At 40.6% G+C, this 24,177-nt stretch overlaps 2 pseudogenes across 2 annotated transcripts in view; both read left to right on the top strand.

Annotated features, from left to right (window-relative positions):
- The window catches only part of LOC310811368 (cytochrome P450 3A27-like), an 86,322-nt pseudogene extending 85,707 nt beyond the window's left edge, over positions 1-615 (top strand). Inside the window, exon 14 of the transcript in view lies at positions 607-615. The product of the transcript in view is annotated as a cytochrome P450 3A27-like (transcript). The remainder of the gene's footprint in view (positions 1-606) is intronic.
- A 25-nt stretch (positions 616-640) lies between these two features.
- The window catches only part of LOC310811367 (cytochrome P450 3A27-like), a 72,033-nt pseudogene continuing 48,496 nt past the window's right edge, over positions 641-24,177 (top strand). Inside the window, exons 1-7 of the transcript in view lie at positions 641-706; positions 840-953; positions 1,437-1,525; positions 1,636-1,729; positions 2,614-2,766; positions 5,848-6,067; positions 6,271-6,433. The product of the transcript in view is annotated as a cytochrome P450 3A27-like (transcript). The remainder of the gene's footprint in view (positions 707-839; positions 954-1,436; positions 1,526-1,635; positions 1,730-2,613; positions 2,767-5,847; positions 6,068-6,270; positions 6,434-24,177) is intronic.

Below are 24,177 nucleotides of genomic sequence, written 5' to 3'. Positions count from 1 at the left end.
AAGGGTTCTACATGGAACCCAAAAGGTTTCTTCAAAGGGAGAGTGGAAGAAGAACCCTTTTTGGTTCTAGGTAGCACTTTTTTTCTAAGAGTGCAGGATCTGTGATGGGTCTGTCTGTCTCTATCTACAGTATATTCGCTTGAATGCCACAGCCTATTTGAGTATTGTTGCTGACCATGTGCATCCCTTCATGGCCACAATTGACCCATCTTCTAATGGCTACTTCCAGCATGATAATGTCAGCATGATAATGTCACAAAGCAAAAGTTGTCTTAAACTGGTTTCATGAACATGACAATGAGTTCAGTGTTCTTCAGTGGCCTTCCCAGGATCTGAATCCAATAGAACACCTTTGGGATGTGGTAGAACGGGAGATTCACATCTTGAAAGTGAACCTGAAAACTCTGCAGGAATTGAGTGATGCAATCATGTCATCATGGACCAGAATCTCAAAGGAATGTTTCCAACATCTTGTGGAATCAATGCCACGAAGAATTGAGGCTGTTTTGAGAGCAAAGGGAGGCCCTACCCAGTATTAGTATAGTGTTCCTAATAAAGTGTTGGGTGAGTGTATATCTAACTATCTTTGTTTTTGCTGGTCTGTAGGATCGATGATGCCTGTCAGCCCATCCTGTGTATCATGGACACAGCCATGATCAAAACCATCCTCATCAAGGAATGCTACTCCCTTTTCATTAACAGGAGGGTAATACGCTAAATTGAAGTTGTAGTATGGGGAAAAAAACATAAGGGCTCCTTAAATAGATAATATCATTGTTATTATAGCATTATTAATATTAGGTTAATCTTGCAGTATATCATTATTATTATTTTTCTAGAATATCTATCTCAACGGGCCTCTGTATGACGCCGTGTTTATCGCTGAGGATGATGCATGGAGACGGATCCGCAGTGTCCTGTCTCCCTCCTTCACCAGTGGGCGGATCAAAGAGGTACAGTCCCATCTCTCCTCTCCTTCTTTCATTCATTCCTTTATACAACACAAATAAATGAATGACTAACAACTCTGACGTGTGTGTGTGTGTGTGTGTGTGTGTGTGTGTGTGTGTGTGTGTGTGAGTGTGTGTGTGTGTGATTTGTACTATGTGTATAGTGTGTATTCATTGTTGTTTGTTGTTGTGTGAAGCAGCAACTTTAATTAATTAATCTAAGACAAATTTTCATCCGGGACAATAAAGTATATTTGATCTTATCTTCGATAAGTTCAGTGGTCAGATGACAGAGTATAGAATAATAGTTCATCTTTGGAGTCACTTATTCTTTGACTATATACATAATGTATCCTGTATGGATGTATATTCTCAGGCTATATAAACATTAAAATAATTCCTGTTTCAAACATGATATTAATATATGTTTTGCACATATTAATCCACGTATCAATTATATTTTTCCATGTATCCTTCCCAACTCAGATGCTCGGGATCATGAAGCAGCACTCTGGTAACTTGGTCAGCAATCTGAAGAAGACGGCCGATAACGATGAGCCCATTGAACTAAAGGAGTGAGTATTTATCTCCGAGACGATAAGGTGAATTTGTAATTTCAGTGAACTCCCCCTTTAATTTTGTGGTTGTGGTTCTGGTGGTCAGAGATTGTGTGGTTGTGTTCCAGGTTCTTTGGACCATACAGTATGGATGTGGTCGTCAGTACTTCATTCAGTGTCGACATCGACTCCCTCCACAACCCCTCCGACCCCTTTGTGACCAACATCAAGACATCTTCAGCCCACTGTTCCTCACAGTCGGTACAACTGCCCCCATATAGCTTTCAGTCATTTTGTGCTTAATAAATGAAGCTATCGATTTCATTGATTAGACTGACATAAACCACACTGCCAATGGTTTGCGCTCTACTCATTTGACAAACACATGGGCCCTGTCCAGAACCAACCTCTAGTTCCTAAATGCTGGACACTTGGAGATCTGAGTGGATTGGATACAGAAGTGTCTAGGGATAGAGCCTAGGAGTTGTTTCTGGACAGGGCTGTGCATTGAATAGGATTGGAGTCACGTATCATGGTATTTCCTGTTCCTGTTTGTAACCGTGGCATTTCCTGTCCGTCCAGCATTCTTCCCCTTCATGGGTCCTGTTTTGGCAAACATGGAGGTATCCCTATTCCCTGCCTCGGTCACAGATTTCTTCTACGCTGTCTTTCAGAAGATCAAGTCCAATCACGTGGCTAGCACCAGGAAGGTATGCAAATATAACTGATCAAATATACGATCTTCAGCCAGTATTGTGTAATACAATTGTAGAGATTTGGTAGCATCTGGTAGTTCTCATGTGATTTTGATCTGACGTAAGCCTGCTTCCAGAGTCGGGTGGATTTCCTGCAGCTGATGATAGACTCGCAGAAAGACAGCAACTCAAAGGGAGAGGAGCAGAGTAAAGGTGCCTGCCTTAAACACACACACACACACACACACACACACACACACACACACACACACACTGTATACTAGCATCTAACACACACACATACAGTACCTAGCTCAAACACCTATACCTACAAACACACCGTGGAAATACTCTACTTCGTCCCTTTCTCACACCTACCACCCCATTTCTCCCATCATCATAGGATTGAGTGACCATGAGATCTTGTCCCAGGCAATGATGTTCATCTTTGCTGGCTATGAGACCACCAGTAGCTCTCTGTCCTTCCTGGCCTACAATCTGGCAACCAACCCTCACATCATGACCAAGCTGCAGGAGGAGATAGACACTGTGTTTCCCAACAAGGTAACCCCTCTGCAGACTCCTATATAGTACTATTCATGTGGAACAGGAAATATGATAGTGACAGTGTTTTAGAGGGTACTGATGAGTGTGTAACCCCTGTGCACTGCAGACTCCTACAGATGGTTAGATAGGTGACAGTATTTTGCAGTGTGCTAATGTGTCTGTAGCATCCCTGTGCAGACTTCTGCCCAGTATTATTCATTTGAAACAGGAAGTAGATAGGTGTTGTTGGAATCTTCAGAACAGTTAAAAGGCCAGTACCTGAGGACCTGAGGGATCTACAGGGTATATACCTTAAAAGCATGTCTGACATGCAGTGGTGTGCGTGACCATAGAGTGATTTCTAAACTAATACAATTATCTTAAAATAAATTATAAAACTAACAGGTAATCAGTGCAGAGACTTGTGTGATATGTGCTCTCCATCTGACTCGTGCTGCTGCATTCTGTATCATTTGCCAATAGCTTTCTTTGGTCGACCAGACAGGAGAGTGTTACAGTAATCAAGGCTGCTAGTAATACAAGCATGCATTCGTCTCTCAGTGTCAGCCTGGGAGAGGAAAGGTTGCACCTTTACAGCTGTGTTCTGTAAAGGTCCATGTAATATTCAAGCTTTCTAAAAGCTTCCTAACGGTTGTAATGACTATCTTTAATCGGTAGCGATCAGGGAACAAGATCCCTTATAATAAATCCCTTATGAATAAATATTTCATTTACGAACGCTGTTTTGGTTCGGAAAACACGCTTTTTAAAATGCAGTGTCCTACCTGACATTCGGTTTGCATATAAACATGTTAGTGCCAGGGGTGTTCTAGGGGAGTAGACTGACCTTTCTCTGGTGGCTGCCTCTCCCAATCGTGTGCGCATGCAGAAACACAACAGCTAATGTCCAACACTGCAAGTTCATTTCGGGGGGATATATTATTATTAGGGAGGATGTTGTTGTTTGGACAACTTCAGACAGAATTTCTCCACGATGGCAGATTTCCGACAAACTTACTTACTCTTCTTTAAGTGATACAAATATGTTTTAGTCACATTCTTGATATGGGTTTCAAAATTAAGATCTGAGTCAATGGTGACACCTTGTTTTTTTGCCTGGTGCTTAGTGTTACTGTAAGTAGTGTCTTTAAGTGTGCAGACAGTTTCTCTCTTTCGGCTTTTGCTCGAATGACTAGTACCTCTGTCTTATCTTGGTTGAGCTGTATGAAGTTCTGTGACATCCATATTTCACCAGGAAATCAATCAAACTGAAATTGTTGGGTGATACAGAAATGTACAGCTGGGTGTCATCTTCGTAACTGCAGTAATTAATATTGTGCTTCCTGATGACACTGACGAGGAGTACAGGCCCTAAAATTCAACTTTGAGGAACCCCACAGGTGTGGTCACCAATGGGAAACAAAATGGCCAGCTAGGTTGGTCCTACACCAGTTAAGAACTGGACCAGAGAGGCCAACCCACTTCTCAAGTCTATCAATAAGGATATCATGGTCCACAGTATCAAAAGCTGCACTCAGGTCCAGCAGGACAAGGACAAAGAGCATTTTGGCATCAGCATTAATTAATTAATTCTAAGGTCATTAAGAACCTAGTTAATAACTTAACAACATAGTGCTATCTCAGTGCTATGATCGGCACAAAAGCCAGATTGGAACATGTCAAATGGGAATAAGGAGATTATTTAACAGTTTGAACACCTTTTTTTCAAGAATTATAATTTTTTTGCTTAAAAAGGGAAGGTTGGAGATTGGCCTAAAATCGCTAAGGACTGAAGAGTCTAAGTTACTTTTCTTCAGGAGGGGTTTCACCATGGTAGTTTTAGGTGCAGATGAACAGACCCCCACTTTGCTGAGCATTTCTGTATGACCACTGCAAAAGAGTTCATAGTGCTTCCATGTGGTGGAAGGTGGGGTAACAAGTCATCAAACACATCTTCAGGTCTTGCCTGAGTGATCCTCCTCACCTAATATTGGTTCTCTTATCTCAGAAGTATGTTGCAAATTCCTCACATTTGTAGGTGGAGAGCAGATCACCAGGTGTCTTGTGGGCGGGATTTATAAGGCTGTCAATCGTTGAAAAGAGCACTGTTTGAGTTGTTATGATTCATTATCAATTTTGAGAAATGATCCCGTCTTGGCGTTTTTTTATTGCCTTATTAAAAGCAGAAAGATGCTCTCGAAGAATATCAAGGTGGACCTGCAGTTTTTGTCCGCTCAGACTTTCTGCAAATTCTTTTAAATTTGGCCACAGCCTTTTTCAGTTTGACTGGTGCTACAGAGTCGATAGTTGCCCTTAGTTTGGTGTTGAAGCTGGTTGCTAAATCATTATCACAGGAGGAAGCTGTTGATGGTGTACTATTCATATTCATATTCATCATGAAATTCTCATCTGCTCAGCGACATGGCTAGATAAATAATAGAGCGAAAATATATTTTTTCCCCACTTCTAATAGACTGACATGCATTCATGTTTAGCCAGGTTTCAGATAAAAACATTACAGTGCAGCTTTCGCTCTGAGATAAGATCAATAAAGGTTTTGCCAGATAGGGACCTAATATTCAAAAGCACCATGGTAATGTTCTCTGGGCTGTTCGGTGCTGCCCGGCCACAGTTAATGGAATGGATACCAAGTTATTCACATTTGAACCACCTGACAGTTTTCTTGTAGTCTGTCGACTGTGATAGGAAATAATAGACTATAGCACATTCAGTATTCCAAGCAGTCAATCCACTAAAAGCAGCCCAGTTTAGTGGCATTTTGACTTCTGATTGATCCTTGTGTACATCTATCATTTACATTGTTCAGTGGAATCTAAATGTATTTTCTTCTAACTATCAAGATAACATTATTTAGCGATTTTTTTGTTTATTCATGTACAACAAAAAAGCAAGTCACTATTACACATGAAATTAGGCTATGCAGATTAGAATAAGTACAGTACTGTGTTCATTTCCCAAAAAAAGAACACAAAAAACTAACAGCTCTTCAGATTTGCGACGAAAAAGAGTTAGTTCTGGGCTACGGCTACGTGAACGACCAATCACTAGTGCTCATGTGAGTGTAATATCCCTGTGCAGGCTCCTATCCAGTACGAGGCTCTGATGCAGATGGACTATCTAGACAGCGTGATCAACGAGTCTCTCAGGTTGTACCCCATCGACTTGAAAGAGTCGCCAAAAAATCTGTTGAGATCAGCTGCATCACCATCCCCAAGGGTATGGTTGTCATGATACCCATCTGGACCTTGCACCGTGACCCCGATGTGTGGGAAGACCCAGAGGAGTTCAAACCAGAGAGGTAATGGGCCACATCTTAACCACAACCACAATATCAATCACAACAGCAACGATAAGAGCAGTGTTCCACAAACAACCATAAAACAAACCTAAATGCGACGACCAAACACAAACAGGTTTCTTCAACCATGTATAACCATCATATTACTGTGATTTAATTGATATGTTCTTTAACCCCTCCTCCTCTGAACTCTCCGTGTGTAGGTTCAGTAAGGAGAACAAGGAGAGCATCGACCCATACACCTACATGCCGTTCGGGTTGGGCCCACGGAACTGTATTGGGATGCGATTCACTCTGGTATTGATGAAACTGGCGATGGTGGAGACTCTACAGAGGTTCAACTTCACCGTCTGCAAAGAGACAGAGGTGAGACAAAATAATGATAGAATGATTGTAAATATAATTTTGTACCTATGACTTTGTTGCATTTCTATATGTAGCAGAGGTGATTTTGGAATCACACTCGCGTGATGAGGTAGCCCTGCCTGAGACATGTAAACTGAAGTGTCGCCCTCAGACCTTGAGGATGTCCTCTTGGCTTAATAGTAGCGTTTGTGTCTTCCACATGGGAGACCCGGGTTTGAACCCCCATACTACAATTCTGTACTTGCGTACTGCATGAGTATGTACTCCCCATTTAATTTCCCAGATTGCATTTTTCAGTACTAGGCGCCAATCATCCTCAGTATAGGCTACCTACTAAATGATGGAAGTGTGAGATTTAAAAAAAAAGCTATTTGTATTTCTGCAAAACTCCCTCGAGACTTCATAGGGCCATTTTAATGTCGACCCAAGAGAGGTTGTCCAGGAGTTTGAGTTTATTTGAATTTATAGTGCAATGCTACCCGAACGTAACAGTGACACTGTATTAGGTAACATTCATAGTGTAACGCTGACATCTGTTTTACTCGTTCCTTCATACTCTAACTGTGTGTCAACTCTCACCAGATCCCCATTGAGATGGACCTACAGAACACTCTGATGCCCATACGGCCCATCAAACTCAAGCTGCTGTCCCGCTGCCAGGAGTCCAACGACAACCAGCTCAAAGCAGACAGACAGACAGTGATGAGGACCTGCCCTGCTGCAGGTCTCTCAGTTATTATGTTACACATAGATCTAGGATCAGCCTCAACACTGGCTACTTTCAAAAATGGGCTTAAAAAAAAAAAGGGCTTCGCTTTTGCCTTAAATTGAAACTAAATTGGCGCTAATAATTGCACAGTGACCCTAAAATGCACTGTGACTTTTATTCTTTTTTTATGTCTTTTATGCGTTTTTATTCTAATTTTTTTTTCATGCTCTTTCCTTTTTATCTATTTTAGAATTGAATTGCCTCTGTGTATGAAATGTGCTATATAAATAAACTTGCCTTGCCTTGCCTTGCCTCGCCTCTGGGCTCTGCTGCTACTGTATGCTGCTCTCTTTGTATCTGTCTATTAGTGGAGGTCCAGGACTAGTTGTACAGAGACAGTTGTTGTCTGTCGTCTGCAGTGCAGGGATTTGCATGTGACTTGTGTATGTTTTGTACTCGTCTGGTAGTGGGTCTCTATCATCACGCTAAAAACGTGTGTATAATCACAAACTAAATCATAACATGAGAATGAACAACATGCCATCAAAACATGACAATAAATAGGTGTTAGATTAGATTAAACTTTATTGTCATTGTGCAGAGTACAAGTACAGAGACAACGAAATGCAGTTAGCGTCTAACCAGAAGTGCAAAAAAGCAGAAAAGTGCAATGTGAACAATATATACAGGTAGAGCAGTATAAGCAATATATGAGCAGTATAAGTAGTGCAGTATAAGCAGTATATGAGCAGTATAAGCAGTATATGAGCAGTATAAGTAGTGCAGTATAAGCAATATATGTATTAACAGTAACATTATAAGGAGAATAAATATAGAATGCAGTATGAACAGTATAAGCAGTATATGAGCTGTATAAGTAGTGCAGTTAACAATGTATTGGGTCTATCTATGGGTATCGTAGTGCAGCAGTGGTCAAAATGTACCTGCATTTTGTCGGTTGAAGTGCCATCTCATCTGTCATAAGATTTGACTTGTAAAACTGAAAAGTAGGATATAACTAATAGCCTAAATGTATAAACACAGACCACAACCAAAAAACAACATGGGAAAATCGTTTACGCATCCTCTGCAGCAGGAACAGTGCAGAGAAAAAGTATGTACAGTAAACCCCATAACTGAATACACTTCATACGCTTCAGCGCGACACAGAACGCCTATACTGCAACAAAGTAAAAAGATGAGACAGACACGTGTCTTCAATAACTTGCATGTTTAATCAAAATTACAAGCATTCGGCACATCGTTAACTTGTAGGAAAGTTTAATCAGGTTTTATCAATTGTATTATTTTAAATGTGAAATAAATATCATCAGTGCAGAGGCTATAACACACTACAAAAGTCACATTAAATCACGGAAAGTAGGCTAGGCTAATTAACGGAACTATATGAATATCCAGCCCGAGCCCAGTCCAGGGTTCTGAAAGCGACAAGTAACAAGTGTGCCCATCAACTGTCTAGATATTAGGCCTATAGGGAACATTTAGTCCTCCACTTTATATCACAGCTAGTATAACGTTTAAAATGACTACAAAACAAAAGCAATATAGTCTACAGTGAACGGCGCATTGTCCATTTGTCATACATGTCCAAACAGACCTGCTCACTTGAATAGGAAAGTAGCGCGGCGGTTCGTTGCTTCAGCAAACCTCTCGATGACTTTACTGTTGAAATCCATCTGTCCCTGAATCAATGCATTTTCAATGGAAAGCATGTCAAGGCCGTTCAGTCGCTGGTGTCTGTTCTGTTCTGACAGATGTATAATGTCTTTGAATCCAGCCGATGCCCAAATAGTCTCCACCAAAAATCATACATGGGAAACAGAACAGCGCATGTTTCGAGGTGGTAGCGGTTAGCCATCTCTTTTTGTCAAACCATTCCTGTTGGCCCTAAACGTTTTATCTCCAACTTCTCTTCCAAAGGCAATGTACTAAACCGCATGGTCAACAAATAATCTACACGATTCATTGTGAAAACTTTAGCTAGCTAGCATTAGCGATAGACGTACAGTAGATGAACTGAATTGCTTTGTGATTATTTCCTGTCATGTCAGACCACGTTAACGACAATAGCGTTTAATAGTTTTTCGCCACCTGTTGCTAGGCAGAATTCATACCCAATATAATTTGCTTGAGGTTTTCCCTGCTTACGCCAATCACGCTCACGTTGTTCCCCTCGCAACGATGGGGCAAGAGTGCTCCGCTGCCCCACAGCAGAAAGACGGGACAGGGAGCGCAGTCCGCACACACTAGTAATTACTAGTAATTAGTAATTACTCCAAAAACAGCACTATACGGATTATGAGTCAAGTTTATTATATTTATACACACCAATTTCACCATTTAATCTATTTTGTATTAAATATAAAATACTTATTATTATTACTAATAAGAAATATGACTAATAATTGTTTCGTATTTGTAATGTACTTTATGAGACTTTATGTTTGTAATGTACTTTATAAAGAAAAAAACCCTGTATATCCCCAAATTTGATTCTATGCAATATGTTTTTTCAAATGTTGTATTTGTCTTGTAGGCTACTTTTGTGTAAGCCGTATATTGTGGGTAAAATGCACTATAAATTCAAATGAACTTAAACTTAAATGTGTATTGCAGTGGAATCCTAACTCGAGATCCGCGTGTAAATCGAATCAATTTCCCATTGACATGAATGCAAGATTTACGCGCGCGGATTTGGAGTTAGGATTCCACCCAAAATGCGTTGCTATTGGTATCATTATGACGTTGATATGTACATAGAATTGAGAATGTTCTGCAATAATACACAAAGTTCTTGAACTTTTAGTTCAGTGGCATAACGAGCTAAGACGCAACCTGAACCTGTGCAATCAGTATTACCAGAGTGAGATATAAAGAGATTATAACCGGAAGATTCGGCGCTTATACACTGACTGAGGTAGGCTAATGTAGGCCAGAGATGTAGTATAGTTGACATATAGTATAGTTTTATAACACTTGTATTTGTAAATACTTGAGACGGCATAGGCCGACTACCTTTACAGCATTTGGACAAGGGACGCGTAAAAATGTCACTGAGAGATATCTGTCACTAGGAGATGATATTCCCATTAAGTCGAATTCAGCGTTGGATATTTCTATATGCCTAAAAACTCACATCTTTAGAAAGGCCTTCCTTTAGGTCCTGTCCTCTTGTTGTTGTTAGTGTTTTGTTTGTGTTTTTGTTTGTGTGTCTATTGCACTCAACTGCACAGGCTTTGAAATTGTCGGCTACAAATGAAAAACACATTCCAAATCAAATATATTTTTTATTATTATTAGAGACCTAAATGCATGAATTGAATTAGGGCTATTTTAATTTTGCGGAGGTCTTCTGCTTGTTAGCCTATAGGCTCCTACCTGTACCAGGCCGATTCCGGTTAATAAAATGTGCCCATTATATGGCCACTGATATTTGACCTGTTGGCCACAATTGTAGGCTATATTTCAAGGCGTGTCAACAAACATAGCCAGCCAACCCACACTGGAAGCTGTTGCTGACTCTAACATAGGCCTCTGACAGGACCAAGTCACTTCGAACCATTGCATCGAACGCTGATGAGAGTTGTTAGGCAGTGAATTACCATGATAGTCATTCCAAACCCATTATGACGCCAGCCGAACGCACATTATAGATAATAACATTTCTTTGCTGCCAATCGGTGTACTGGTATTTGTTGACTGATTCAGAAGGGCAAACTCAAAGATTGTTATCCCTTTCTCATTTGGGGAATCTTTCTGACATTCCTGTTGCATTATAGTATGGGTGTGTGGAGATTATTTCAATCATTTTTGTTTGTGTTCTATCTACTGTAGGTGCATAAAAACAATGGAGGTGAAAATATATATGAGTATTGAGGATATCAGGAAGGAGCATGAGAGGATTAAGACAGAGAAGGCAGAGTTTGAGAAAAAGATAGAGGAATATGAGAAACAAAAGAGAAGGGACCAAAAAGTTAGGCAGAGGGAGGAGGAGATCCTGGCCAGAAAGGCAGAAAGACTGCAGGAGGACAGGAATGAGTTCAATAGGGAGAGGGAGGAGATGGACAGTGGGATCAAGATCCTCATGATGGAGATTGAGAAAGAGAAGGAGTCCTCAAAGGAGATACTTAGAAAGGCTGAGAAGGCAGAGGCAGAGTTAAATATGATGAGGAAGGAGAGCGTGAAGATCCAAAGAGACGGACAGAAGGTGGAGCAAGAAATGCTCAGGATGTGGAAGGAGAAGGAGACATTTCTCAAGGCCAAGAAACAGATGGAGAAAGAGATGGAGAAAAATATGGTGGCAGTCAAGAGGAGAGAGGCCCTGGTGATTGAGGCCGAAGAAAGACTTAAGCTGAGCAAGGAAAAAGAGAAGGAAGAGCAGGAGATGGAGACCTCAAAGGAGATGCTTAGAAAGACAGAGAAGGTCGGAGCAGAGTTGCAAATGATAAAGAAGGAGTGGATGAAAATCAAAAGAGACGGGCAGAAGGTGGAGCAAGAAATGCTCGGGATGTGGAAGGAGAAGGAGACATTTCTCAAGGCCAAGAAACAGATGGAAAAAGAAATGGAGGCAGTTAAGAGGAGAGAGGCCCTGGTGATGGAGGCCGAAGAAAGACTTAAACTGAGCCAGGAAAAGGAGACGCTAGAGCAGGAAAAGGAGACCTCAATGGAGATGCTTAGAAAGACAGAGAAGGTCGGAGCAGAGTTGCAAATGATAAAGAAGGAGTGGATGAAAATCAAAAGAGACGGGCAGGATGTGGAGCGAGAAATGCTCAAGATGTGGAAGGAGAAGGAGACATTTAACAAGGATAAGAAACAGATGGAGAAAGAGATAGAGGCCATCAAGAGGAGAGAGGCCCTGGTGATGGTGGCTGAAGAAAGAGCGAAACAGAGTCTGGAAAAAGAGAAGCTAGAACAGGAGAGGGAGACATTGAAGAAGGTGAGCATAGTGACGATTAGAGAGATGGTAGAGAATCTATAGACTAAGTAGATGAAGGTGATTGTTGCTAGTTTTACTATAGCATTTAGTCCATGACCTTCAACTCTTAGTTGAATTTGTCCAATTCTTGTCTCACCTTGCACTCCCCTCTGATGTTACTTTTTTAATTTCAGATGAACGATGGCTCCAGATATGCCCCAACCCTCATGTTCTCGTTGAGAGCGACTCCTCTGATGGCTCAGCTGGTACACAATCAGGCAAACCAGGGGACGAGCCTTTCTGTCAAAAGCCTTGTTGATGTGGCCCTGGCTGAGAGCGTGTGGGGGTGCAGAGATAAGACAGGGGACTGCACATGCCGACACCGTTAGCCTGGAAACCTCAACACAATTGGCCGCTATTTAGGGATACATAGCAAATCAAGTTATATAGTTGTCTTAAGTTCAATAAATTAAGTTGAACATTAAATTAAATTGACTTCCTTTCTCTACCACTGTGACTGCTTGTGGCATTTATTATTATAGAAAGTCTTACTTGTGATGACCGTGATGTAGCTATTTATTTTAAGTCGCTCTGGATAAGAGCTTCTGCTAAATTACTCAAACGTAGGCTGAAAGTACATCCGTAAAATAATGTATCCATTTCCTGTTAACCATCTCTAAACCCTAGATGGCAGTATTTACTCTTACACCAGAAACGTGACCAGTTGCACGTGTGGATGCAGAAGAAATAGCCTCCCAGTCTGTTTCTGCAAGGAACTTCTAATTTATGGATTCTGTACATTGTTTTATGTTGAGAGTCTTGTCAAGTCTGAATATCTTAGAGTTGGGGTTTGTCCTCTACCTCCAAATATAAACGAGGACAATCACTTTGTTTTTCATACAGGTACCACTATTGTATGTATTTCTATAATCTATGTTTCTATTACTTTACCATACTATGAAACTAATTGAATATGTTTTTAAGCGTCCAAAAAGCATTGATACCAGCACTCCAAGAATCATTTTGCGTTGCTGCTGCAGCAGCCGCGCAATGTCAACACTTTACACACGCACTGGTGTAGCATGTAACATTAAAATCCATCAACTTCATATCACACCATTGATGATTGGTGAACTTGTTGGATCAGTTAAGGCCTGTGCCAGAAATCAGTACACACACCAATCAAACAATGGGACTATAACAGGCACATACAGTGCATTCTGAAAGTATTCAGACCCCTTCACTTTTTCCGTATTATGTTATGTTACAGCCTTATTCAAAAATAGATGAAATTAATTTTTTTCCTCATTAATCTACACACAATACGCAATAATGACAAAGGTGCTTCAACAAAAAACGTAAAGGGTCTGAATACGTATGTAAAGGTGATATTTCAGTTTTTTATTTTGAATAAATTAGCAACAATTTCTAAAAACCTGTTTTTGCTTTGTCATTATGGGGTATTGTGTGTAGATTGATGAGGAAAAAGGCTGTAACATCACAAAATGTGGAAAAAGTGAAGGGGTCTGAATACTTTCCGAGAGCACTGTACTTACATCTTGATTCACAGAATCACACCTCGTACACACTTGCAAGTGATAGCAACGCCTATCACCTGTCCCAATAAAGGGATGCTACAAGCGCACCATTTCATCCTTTCCACTCTTCACTCTCTGACTGTCTGAAGTGTACTGTAGTTGTGTTGTTGTAGCTGGGTACACCTCAGCCTATGATTCTCATGTGGCGTTAGGTTGAAAAGTGTACTGTAGTTGTGTTGTTGTAGCTGGCTACACCTCAGCCTATGATTCTCATGGGGCGTTAGGTTGAAAAGTGTACTGTAGTTGTGTTGTTGTAGCTGGCTACACCTCAGCCTATGATTCTCACGGGGCGTTAGATTGTCTCTGATAGAATCCTACGGTTCAGCTCAACGATGATTTTCACCTTCTGAGCACCTGTTAACTCTCTGAGCTAACAGGCTAACCTGTGAGCTCTCAATTCTTTGTTATTGTTGGACCCTAGCTCGACGATAATTCCTCAGGTTATTATTAGAACTTGCAAGGTCACATGTGTAGGCTACAGCTAGCACTTGGGACAGACGGCTAACTAAGTTACTTGTTGTTTCCGGACAGCTGAGAACCTTGGCTAGCTTTGACAAGGTAATATTGAGAAATATTAGCACCCTGTTTGCAGGAGGGTTGGTCAGCTTGTGTTTGTAGCCCTAGGACTACTGAGCACTTTCTAGTAATTAATAATTTACTAGCTAGTTACCTCGTATAATGATCTGGAACATACCAGTTCTCTCTGGTGTGGGACTAGCACCATATCTAACTATGCGGGTACCAGTTCCCTGTGGTAGCACGTGGGTGTAGCAATGCTGAGGTGTGCTGATATTATACCTGTTTGTTGCATCGTGCGCTGTATCTAAACTAACCCCACAACTAAGTCAACTAATAAACATGGGCTACGCATATCTTAAACATGCCTGTGTGTGTGTGTGTGTGTGTGTGTGCGTGCGTGCGTGTGTGTGTGTGTGTTTGTGCGTGCTTGCGTACATGTGTTTTTTCGGGGATGCAGAGAAAGTCTTCCAGCTGTTCCAATGAGAACATCCATCCATCCATACATACATAGACCTATGCATTTAATTCTGGTTTGTTTATAACTAAGAGGAAGACACATTTATCATCAAAAACCACTAGTTATCATCAAAAAGGATGGTCACAGTTTGCTAAAAAAGAGTCCCTAAAAAACCTGCAGAGGTCTCGTAAAAGATATTGTGGACAGATGAGATTGTATCATGGACTAGAGTGACAAAAGTTTGGAGAAAAAAGGATCTGCCCAAGATCTACAGCATACCACCTCATCTGTGAAACATGGTGCAGGGGGTGTTAGGTGTGGGCATGTATAGTTGCCATTAGAACTTGCTAACTTGTCTTAATTGATGATTGTACCTGCTGATGGCAGCAGCAGAATGTATTCTGAAGTGCACAGAAACATCTTGTCTGCTTGAGTGCAAGCAAATGCCTCCAAATGCATTGGATGGAGCCACACCATACAATAAAACAATGACCCAAAACACTGCCATAGCAACTAGTGGAAAGATCTTGATTGGCCAAGTCAATCTTCAGATTAAAATTCAATTGAACATGCATTACATTTCCCTAATGATAAGAATTTAGGCAAAAAGACCTCAAAACAAACAACAACTAAAGATGGCTGCAGTACAGGCCTAGCGGAGCATCACCAAAGAAGATGCCTAGCGTCTGGTGGGGTTAGTGGGTTGCAGACTTCAGGCAGTTATTGTCCACTAAATACTAGTGGATTGTCCACTAAATACTAAACATGACTGCTTCATTTGGACATTTGATAAGTCTGTCCCATTACTTTTGGGTACACTGAAATAGGGGGATTATGCATAAAAGTGGGGTAATTTCTAAATGGTGAAACCAATGTGTATACAAATACCATCAAATAAAAGCTGAGAATCTCTACTTTAACCTTGTAGTAATTGTTTAATTTCAAATCCAAACGTTTGATAAAGTTCTTCATAACCAACATCAGGGAGATGTGACCAGAGAGTGGATCCTGGCTATAAGGGCACACTCTTGCCAACACACATTCTGGTGTGACATGTGGGATGTCTTATTGATCTATGTTGCTTTGGCTGTCTCCATGTGTGGATCATTGTAATCAGGGGTGGGGCTGGCCTTTTAAACACCTGTGCTTTGTTTCATTCAGGGAAAACAAAGAGATTTTTAACATTTCTTTTAAAGAGACAACACACATTTTCTGCCATGCCTCTGTCAATTGATTTGGCTTTAATCAATGGTTTCTTCTTGATGTTGTGTACATGTTTTCATGCCTATGTCACCTTTCAGAGGAAATCAAGGAACCTATCCAGATCTGATGTCGTATTAGATGAGTCAAACCCTGTCAGAACATAGTTTGCTTTTGCTAGATTCTTTTCTTTTCTTTTGTCTAGTATTGGTATACATGGTCGAAATTATGCACTCATATTTAGTATTTGGTCGACAATACTTTGTATGCAATAACCGTCTGGGACCCATTGACCCCACCAGGTGCTAGGTATCTTCTCTGGTGATATTCTGCCAGGCCAGACATCTTCAGTTTTTGAGGTCTTTTTGCCCAAAATCTTACCATCAGAAAATGAAATGCATGTTCAATAGGATTTAAATCCAAACATTGACATGGCCAGTCAAGAACTTTCCACTTTTTCGCCCTGAAAATCTCCCTAGCTCCAATGGCAGTATGTTTTGGGTCATTGTCTTACTGTATGATGAAGCGCCATCCAATGAATTTGGAAGCATTGCTTTTACTCGACCAGACAAGATATTTCTGTACACTTCAGAATACATTCTGCTGCTGCTGTCAGCAGTAACATCATCAATTATGATAAGTTAGCAAGTTCTAGTGGCAGCTATACATGCCCAAACCATAGCATCCCCTCCACCATGTTTCACAGATGAGATGGTATGCTGTAAACCTTGGGCAGATCCTTTTTTCTCCAAACTTTCCTCTTGCAATCACTCTGATAATATTCATCTTATCTGTCCACAAGACTTTTTTCCACACCTCTGCAGGCTTTTTAGGTACTTCTTAGCAAACTGTAACCTGACTATCCTTTTTAAGAATAACTAGTGGTTTGCATCTTGCAGTGAAGCCTCAGCCATTTGCGATTGCTGAGCTCATCAGTGCTTGATTTTGGCAAGTCTAAGGTTTTGACTATGTTTCAGATTTTTCAGCTTTCACCATTTGTCAATTCCTTTGCTCTTGTAATGTATCTAACACCTTGTCCTTTGTTGGGAATGATATTTAAGGAGAGGGACAGCGAGATATTCTTTGAGTTTTGGGTTAGGCCCATCACAGGCATCATTCTCCCGCGTTGTCCTTGACGCACGTTAACGTATGGTTAAAACTTACAGACATATGTTGTTTTAAATTGTGTTAAATTGGTTATTTTGTTGATACTCTATTCTCATTCTTCCTATGGGCATTAATGTGATGTTGTGCGCTCGATAAAGGTTCTGTTAATCAGGGCTGGCTCTAGCCATTTTGGTGCCCAAGCATTTTTCCTTCTTTTGCATTATCAAATGTCTAAATTAAGCACTCATGTTTAGTATTTGGTCCCCAATCCTTTGTATGCAAAAGTGCAAAAGTCTGTGACCCACTGACCCAACCAGACGCTGGGTATCTTCTCTGGTAATGCTATGTTGCAGCGACTGTTGTTGTTTTTTTAGGATGTTTTGCCCTAAGTCTCCTCTTGAGCAAATGAAATGCATGTTCTATAGGATTTAAATCTGGAGACTGACTTGGCCAGTCAACAATTTTCCACTTTTTGGCCCTGAAAAATTCCCTAGTTCCTATGGCAGTATGTTTTGGGTCATTGTCCTGCTGTATGATGAAATGCTGTCCAATGAGTTTGGAGCCATTTACTTGTACTTGGACTGACAAGATGTAAATAAATGATTCTCAATTATGGTGAGCATTCTTTGGTTATCCACTGGAAGTCTTCCTTGGCCTACTAGGTAATTTGCGATTTCTGAGCTCACCAGTGCTTTCTTTCCTTTTAATGAAGTTAAATGAAGTTCCAAACTGTTGATTTTGGTAGGTTTAAGGTTTTGGCTATGTTTATTTTTTTTCTGATATTTCAGCATCATAATGGCTTCCCTGACTTTCAATAACATCTCTTTGGTCCTCATGTTGACAAGACACCAATAGCAGACTGCACAAATTATGTGACGGAACACACCTGACGAACACACTTGTCAAGCCAATTGTCCTATCACTTTTGTGTAGCCTGAAATAGGGGGATTATGCATAAAAGTGTTGTAATTTCTGAATGATAAACCAATATGTACATAAAAATCTCTAAGTTTTTATTTCAAATCCAAACAGAAGAAAAAATGCTTCACTGTCCCATTACTTAGGCACGGTACTGTATAACCTTCTGTGGAAAGGGTTCTACATGGAACCCAAAAGGTTTCTTCAAAGGGACAGTGGAAGAAGAACCCTTTTTGGTTCTAGGTAGCACTTTTTCAAAGAGTGCAGGATCTGTGATGGGTCTGTCTGTCTCTATCTACGGTATATTTGCTTGAATGCCACAGCCTATTTAAGTATTGTTGCTGACCATGTGCATCCCTTCATGGCCACAATTTACCCACCTTCTAATGGCTACTTCCAGCATGATAATGCACCATGTCACAAAGCAAAAGTCGTCATAAACTGGTTTCATGAACATGACAATGAGTTCAGTGTTCTTCAGTGGCCTTCCTTGTCACCGGATCTGAATCCAATAGAACATCTTTGGGATGTGGCAGAACGGGAGATTCACATCTTGAAAGTGCACCTGAAAAATGTGCAGGAATTGCGTGATGCAATCATGTCATCATTGACCAGAATCTCAAAGGAATCAATGTCACGAAGAATTGAGGCTGTTTTGAGAGCAAAGGGAGGCTCTACCCAGTATTAGTATAGTGTTCCTAATAAAGTGTTGGGTGAGTGTATATCTAACTATCTTTGTTTTTGCTGGTCTGTAGGATCTATGATGGCCGTCAGCCCGTCCTGTGTATCATGGACACAGCCATGATCAAAACCATCCTCATCAAGGAATGCTACTCAACAGGAGGGTAATACGCTAAATTGAAGTTGTTGTATGGGGAAAAAAACATAAGGGCTCCTTCAATAGATAATATCATTGTTATTATAGCATTATTAATATTCGGTTAATTTTCCAGTATATAATCATTGTTATTTTTCTAGAATTTCTATCTCAACGGGCCTCTGTATGACGCCGTGTTTATCGCTGAGGATGATGCATGGAGACGGACCCGTAGTGTCCTGTCTCCCTCCTTCACCAGTGGGCGGATCAAAGAGGTACAGTCCCATCTCTCCTCTCCTTCTTTTATTCATTCCAACAACACAAATAAATGAATGACTAACAACTCTGACGTGTGTGTGTGTGTTTATGTGATTTGTACTATGTGTATAGTGTGTATTCATTGTTGTTTGTTGTTGTGTGAAGCAGCAACTTTAATTGTCCATACAAATTTCCATCCGGGACAACAAAGTATATTTAATCTTATCTTAGATAAGTTCAGTGGTCAGATGACAGAGTTTAGAATAATAGTTCATCTTTGGAGTCACTTATTCCTTGACTATATACATAATGTATCCTGTATGAATGTATATTCTCAGGCTATATAAACATTAAAATAATTCCTGTTTCAAACATGATATTAACCCATGTTTTGCACATATTAATCCATGTATCAATCATCATATTTTTCCATGTATCCTTCCCAACTCAGATGTTCGGGATCTTGAAGCAGCACTCTGGTAATTTGGTCAGCAATCTGAAGAAGACGGCCAATAACGAAGAGCCCATTGAACTAAAAGAGTGAGTATTTCTCTCCAAGAAGATAAGGTGAATTTGTAATTTCAGTGAACTCCCCCTTTAATTTTGTGGTTGTGGTTCTGGTGGTCAAAGATTGTGTGGTTGTGTTCCAGGTTCTTTGGACCATACAGTATGGATGTGGTCGTCAGCACTTCATTCAGTGTCGACATCGACTCCCTCCACAACCCCTCTGACCCCTTTGTGACCAACATCAAGAAAATGCTCAAGTTTGACATCTTCAGCCCACTGTTCCTCACAGTCAGTACAACTGCCTCCATATAGCTTTCAGTCTCAATCATTTTGTGCTTAATAAATGAAGCTATCGATTTCATTGATTAGACTGACATACACTGTGGAAACACTCTATGAGACCACCAGTAGCTCTCTGTCCTTCCTGGCCTACAATCTGGCAACCAGCCCTCACATCATGACCAAGCTGCAGGAGGAGATAGACACTGTGTTTCCCAACAAGGTAACCCCTCTGCAGACTCCTATATAGTACTATTCATGTGGAACAGGAAATATGATAGTGACAGTATTTTAGAGGGTACTGATGAGTGTGTAACCCCTGTGCACTGCAGACTCCTACAGTATCTATTACTATTGCTTTGGAACAGATGGTTAGATAGGTGACAGTATTTTGCAGTGTGCTAATGTGTCTGTAGCATCTCTGTGCAGACTTCTACCCAGTATTATTCATTTGAAACAGGAAGTAGATAGGTGTTGTTGGAATCTTCAGAATAGTTAAAAGGCCAGTACCTGAGGACCTGAGGGATCTACAGGGTATATAACTTAAAAGCATGTCTGACATGCAGTGGTGTGCGTGACCATAGAGTGATTTCTAAACTAATACAATTATCTTAAAATAAATTATAAAACGAACAGGTTATTAGTGCAGAGACTTGAATGATATGTGCTCTCCATCTGACTCGTGCTGCTGCATTCTGTATCATTTGCCAATAGCTTTCTCTGGTCGACCAGACAGGAGAGTGTTACAGTAATCAAGGCTGCTAGTAATACAAGCATGCATTCGTCTCTCAGTGTCAGCCTGGGAGAGGAAAGGTTGCACCTTTACAGCTGTGTTCTGTAAAGGTCCTACCTGGACACTCGGTTTGCATATAAACATGTTGTTACTGCCAGGGGTGTTATAGGGGAGTGGACTCACCTTTCTGTCTCTGGGGGCTGCCTCTTCCAATCGTGTGCGCATGCAGAAACACAACAGCTAATGTCCAACACTGCAAGTTCATTTCGGGGGGTTATATTATTATAAGGGAGGATGTTGTCGTTTGGACAACTTCAGACAGAATTTCTCCACGATGGCAGATTTCCGACAAACTTACTTACTCTTCTTTAAGTGATACAAATATGTTTTAGTCACATTCTTGATATGGGTTTCAAAATTAAGATCTGAGTCAATGGTGACACCTCTGTTTTTTGCCTGGTGCTTAGTGTTACTGTAAGTAGAAGTGTCTTTAAGTATGCAGACAGTTTCTCTCTTTCGGTTTTTGCTCGAATGACTAGTTCTGTGACATCCATATGTCTGCAATGCATTTCACCAGGAAATCAATCAAACTGTTTGACTGGTGCTACAGAGTCGATAGTTGCCCTTAGTTTGGTGTTGAAGCTGGTTAATAAATCATTATCACAGGAGGAAGCTGTTGATGGTGTACTATTCATATTCATCATCATGAATCTCATCTGCTCAGCGACATGGCTAAATAAATAATAGAGGATGCAACAGGAGTAAGACCCTTTGTAATCACGAGGTCCAGGGTGTGGCAGTGGTTATGGGTGAGCCCAGTAACTCGCTTAATAAAGTCTGTAGAATTCAAGAGATTCATCAAATCCATGGCTGTCGAGTCAGTCTCATTGTCCACATGTAGGTTAAAATCACCAATGATAATAATCTTAGCATAATTTCAATGAAAGGTAGATGGGCCTTGGATGAAACCGTGATCTTTACATTTCTCATCCTTGTCATCAGGTGTCTTTATCACTCATTACTGTGCAACAGGAGGCTGATGGAGGTAGAAATGGGAGGACAGCTCATTGTAATTAGAGCTTGACAGACATATCTGATATTGGCCTTAAAGAAATATCGGGGAGTTATTCACCATGTTATATATAATATAGAGGAAACTGGACAGTACTTATTATGGATCATTTAACACAATTACACATGACACAACTGTGTTAACAGAGACACAATACGTCCTGCTCCTGTACATGTTTGTATATACTGTACATTTTCCCCTATGTCTGCTAAGGGCTTCACTGCTTTTTCCACTGTTTATGTGGCACATAGGATATTTATATGTAATTGGCCACTTACGTAAATGTGTTATTTTATATGTATGCACTTTATCTTGCATGTTTACAGACTCCCCCCATTCAATTTCACGCATTTCTATTTGGAGTATAAAAGGCACTAGATCACCTGCGGGTATATAAGCTGTGGCTTGCGCTGCGTTCTTCAGTTGGCAGTTAATACCTGAACCAGTAAAGACTGAGGACCAGACGACTCACTAGTGTGTTTTCCATTTATTCTTAAGCATAAGCATTAATACAGTTTGTCATTCATGTAGGCTTTCTATTTAGTGTACCGTTAGGCATAGTAGCATATGAAGTTTGTAGTTTGTTAGCGGTAATTGCGCTAGCTTGGTATCCTAAACGAGGACGAGTTAGCACTAGCTTGCCGTTTACGATGAGTGGTTGTTGTCAAATGACACCTGACAAAACATGTCGAAGGGAGTCTGGTGTAACGTTTGCCTGACTCCACTGATACAGATGTATATGTAGGATTTAATGTTAGAGTGTTTTGTAGTTTACATTTTCTTTGTTTTTCTTCGTTTTCTCCTAACGGTTAAGAGAAGGTAGACGGTTAGAGCCAGAGCCCGAACCGCTGATGAACAGCGCTGTAGTTTACCGTTGCCAAGGCAACCAGGCAGCTCACAGGTTGTACCATATTTCTAAATCATTATTTTTGATATAATACTGAAATGTTGATATTATATTGTTATTGTTTTACATTGTAATTTGTATTGTTCCAACTAAGTTCATTGGCAGTTAATACCTGAACCACGAGTATGTTTTCCATTTATCCCCCCCCCCTATACTAACCCTAACCCCAACCCCACCCAGAGACCTCTTCATCCCCGCTACCCCCCTTGTACAAGTTCTCTCCTGCTAATACAAATAAAATGAAATAGCCGACTGCCTATGGCCCCTGGTGTGAGCATTGATTACTTTGTCTTATGATGACTGTTGGATAGATGATTCAATTACTTAAACAAATGTATTGTTGTAAGTCGCTTTGGATAAAGGCGTCTGCTAAATGCCATGAATGTAAATGTAAATTACAATGGAGGGCCATGTCCAGAAACGACCCCGAGCCCCTACCACTGATCTATATACCTATATCTATGTCTGTGTTTTGTCTATTAATTAATAATATGATGATGATTAATCCCAACGACGTATATTTTCCAAGAAACAACATGAGCATATCTGTAATCAAATAAATATCTCCTGCGTCATAATGCTGTTGTCTTGATGACGCTGCTAGCAATGACGTAAATTTATGTAAAAGTCACTTTGGTCACTTGAACCTCCAGTTGTTGTCAAATAGCCTTTGCTGATTGTCATTTGTAATGTGGTACGCTCATTAGTGGAAATAGATTCAATTACATTTCAACACAATGGAGAAAAACTGGTGGGACCCGCCGCAGGTAAGTTTGCCTTGCTCTATTTTAGTTTAAATAAACGGGAATACTTTACATTAAATTGCCCCAATACTTGGGCCAACTGTCCAAGGACGTAGGATGTATCTTTCGAGAGGGGGTGCTGCCTAAATGTTGTGTAAAGGGCTGTGCCATGGCTGCTGGTGGGCCGGTCGATCTGTGGGCTGCGGGGCCGGTGAGCGACACGATGTGTGGGCTTCGCGCAGATCCCCCCTACCTTAATCGAATAAGCACTAGGCCTACAACTCCTGTATATTTTCAGCCTACCTCAAGTCCGTGAACTGCCTTCAAGTAAACGCAAAGCTGTAAGAAGCAGGGCTGAAAATTAATCAAATTTAATCAAATCAAGCTCTATCATCCGTGGTGACAACATGTTACTGTACACTTGTTTGTATTCGTATGTTATCGTCCAGTCAAAGTAGCCTACAATTCAAAGCAACATTTCCCCCACAATCAGGACCTAGACCAACTGCAAAGAAATACCCTTAATTGGCTACTCTTTGTTGTTAGATCGCTGGGAAGTAATTCATCCGACTCGGCAGACAGTTTGATGTTTGATTGAACATCAAGTCAAATCGCGGTAATTTCGGTGAGCGCGCAATTCCAAAAACAGCTGTTTGTCAGTGAAAGAGCAGCGTAACAGCCTAAAAAGTGAAACGGGACGAGCTCAATCGTTGTTACAGAGAGAAATGTGGCTGCAAAATCAACCATTTTAAAGATCAACATTAAAACGAGACAGCTTTATAAATAACCTATAGAGGATGGACTATCGAAGAAAGATGATTGACAGAACAATATCAAAATGGTTAATTTGATGTTTTCAGGTAGGCCCTATCTAAAATATAACCAAACATAGTTGGCACTAATAGGTCTTAATCGACAGGACCTTTCCTTAAGTAAGTCGTAAGTTGACTTTGCAAAGGGCCTACAATTACTTACTGTACAGGC

Source organism: Argentina silus (genome assembly GCF_951799395.1).
Source record: "Argentina silus genome assembly, chromosome: 10".
Taxonomy (NCBI): Eukaryota; Metazoa; Chordata; class Actinopteri; order Argentiniformes; family Argentinidae; genus Argentina; species Argentina silus.
Note: the sequence above shows the minus strand (reverse complement) of the source record. Positions and strands in the feature narration are given on the sequence as shown.